The sequence below is a fragment of the Lolium perenne genome, chromosome 2 (assembly GCF_019359855.2).
Source record: "Lolium perenne isolate Kyuss_39 chromosome 2, Kyuss_2.0, whole genome shotgun sequence".
Classification (NCBI taxonomy): domain Eukaryota; kingdom Viridiplantae; phylum Streptophyta; class Magnoliopsida; order Poales; family Poaceae; genus Lolium; species Lolium perenne.
The window spans coordinates 115288735-115291716 of NC_067245.2; positions in this window are offsets into that span (position 1 = coordinate 115288735).

The window sequence follows — 2982 nt, forward strand, 5'->3', positions numbered from 1 at the left end:
GTGGAGGCACCTTCGACAAGAATGGGCAATATATCAGGCCGGACACTAAAAAGATCGGGTTCAAGCACGTGATCAACTTCCCTTGTATCAAGCAGCCAGTTGGCAGCATTAAGGAGGCCTTCTATGTCCTCCATCACCTTAAAGGGTTTGTCGAGGATGCAGAGATGATGTCTCTGCCACCTAGTAAGCGAGACCCCATTAAAATGTCGGGGGAAATCAGTGATGATGATCTTAGAGAAGACTTCCATCGCATCCAAGTAAAGCTCTCGAAATTATCTTACAAGATGTATCCAACGGATCGGGGCTCTTACACGCAGCCAGAGCGTTGCCTAAGAGGGATATCGAAGAACGCCTACATAGGCAGGGTGATGGAAGGACGTGGACGACGAAGGACTTGTACAAGCCGTTCCCGGAGCCGCTCAAGAAGACGTCTCGTTGACCGAGGCCGGTGTGCCTAGCATTACTTTGAATCGATAGACAATTTGTACCGTGTTGTAAACTAAACTTGCTTAATTTGCTCGAAACGGTGGTCGTCGTTGTTGGACTTCAATTTCTATTGTAGTCGTTATCGTTGAACCATATTACTTATGTGATACCGATGCTATATTTCTTTTAGGTTTATTATTATTTCCTTGCTTTAATTCTTGTGAATATGTATGCATGTGAACCCTCTAACTCTTTCCATTGCGTTATATACTAATATGCCTTGTGTCCATAGAGATGACGTACTACGTCGTGTTCGAGGGGCGGGTTCCAGGAGTGTACGAGGAGTGGGAGGAGTGCACGAAACAGTGCACAAGTTCAGCGGCAATCGCTACAAAGGGTACCCGACTAGACACGAGGCGGTTGCCAAGTGGAGGGCGCACCAAGCGAACAAGAGCAAGATGAAGGCCTTCCTTGTGCTCTCGCTCTTGCTCACCATCGTCGCGGCGGTACTCTATTTCATCCTAGTGTAGGCGGCGGCCGGTGTCACTTCGTTTGTATCTAGAGATGATGAGAACTTTCTTAATTTGCATGGATTATGAGTTGTATGGAGCTATATGTATAACTCGATCGGGCTCTAAGTAATGTGATGATGATGTGATGATTATATATGTCCATATTATATCTGTCTATATTATATCAGTATATAACCTGTATCATGTATAAAACCAGTATAAAACCTGTATAATACACCAGGGAGCACAAAATCGAGTATACCTGTAGATAGTTCTGTGGCGCACCAAAAAATAATTCTGTGGCGCACCTATTTCTGTGGCGCAGCTATATCACATGCGCCACAGAACTACTTATTTCTGTGGCGCACCGGCCCAAGTGCGCCACAAAAACCTTAATTATGTGGCGCACGGCCAGATGCGCCACAGAAAGCTTATTTTTGTGGCGACGTTTCTGTGGCGCACCCTCCATGCGCCACAGAATCAAATTTTCGTGCGCCACTGATGAGGCTTTTCCTACTAGTGGGCTGACCGAGGCCGCCACACCATAGGGTCGCGCGGGCCCCTCCTAGGCCGCGCCGGCCTATGGTGTGGGGCCCTCGGGCCCCCACCTGGCTTGCCCTTCTGGCTCCGCCAATATTCTGGGAAAATAGGGCCTTCTGCATAAATTCCGAGGATTTTCCTGAAAGTTGGATTTCTGCACAAAAACGAGACACCAGAACAGTTCTGCTGAAAACAGCGTTAGTCCGTGTTAGTTGCATCCAAAATACACAAATTAGAGGCAAAACAATAGCAAAAGTGTTCGGGAAAGTAGATACGTTTTGGACGTATCAACCACCCAGACCGAGGTCCGCGCATTTCTTGGATTAGCCGGATATTACCGCAGATTTGTGGAAGGCTTTTCAAGCATAGCTAGACCAATGACCCAACTGTTGAAGAAGGACAAGAAGTTTGAATGGACTGATAAGTGTGAAGAGAGTTTCCAGCAACTCAAGAGCAGATTGACCTTAGCCCCAATTTTGATCATGCCGGACATCACCAAGCCATTTGACGTCTACTGCGACGCCTCCAAGATTGGTCTTGGATGTGTGCTGATGCAAGAAGGCAAAGTGATATCATACCTGTCAAGGCAACTGAAGCAACATGAGCAGAATTACCCAACCCAAGACTTAGAGCTTGCAGCCGTAGTCTTAGCCTTGAAAGTTTGGCATCATTACCTCATGGGTAATCGATACGAGATCTATTCGGATCACAAGAGCCTGAAGTACATTTTCACCCAGAAGGAGCTGAATATGAGGCAGAGGAGATGGATAGAATTAATCAAGGATTATGATATGGAAATTCACTACCACCCCGGCAAGGCCAATGTGGTAGCGGTTGCCCTGAGTAGACTGTCGTGTCAGTTGAACTCCATGATCGCAGAAGAGCAACCCAGCTTGTTTCAAGAATTTGAGCAGTTTAGACTTGAACTAGTTAGTGAAGGATTCCTAGCCAGCATAGAGCTTCAGCCTACCTTGATTAGCCAGATCAAAGAAGCCCAGAAGGGAAATGCTAGTATCGATGGAATCAAGAACCAAATAGCTGCAGGGAAAGCACCCGGATTCACCGAAGATGAAGCAGGAGTTCTTTGGTACAACGGACGCCTATGTGTGCCAGCAGATTCTGAGATGAAGCAAGTCATCCTGAAAGAAGCCCATGACACCCTTTACTCCATTCATCCCGGAGGAACCAAAATGTATCAAGATTTGAATGAACAATTCTGGTGGGATGGAATGAAGAGGGAAATTGGAAGCTACATCGCCAAGTGTGATATCTGTCAGAGAGTCAAGGCGGAACATCAGTGACCCGCAGGAATGGAAGTGGGATTCAGTAGGAATGGATTTTATCACGGGTCTGCCCAAATCTAGCAAAGGAAATGATTCTATTTGGGTAGTGGTCGATAGATTAACCAAGGTAGCCCATTTTATCCCCGTCAAGACCACCTACCAAGGCCCAAAGTTAGCTGAGTTATACATCTCCAGAATAGTCGCCCTGCACAGAACCCCGA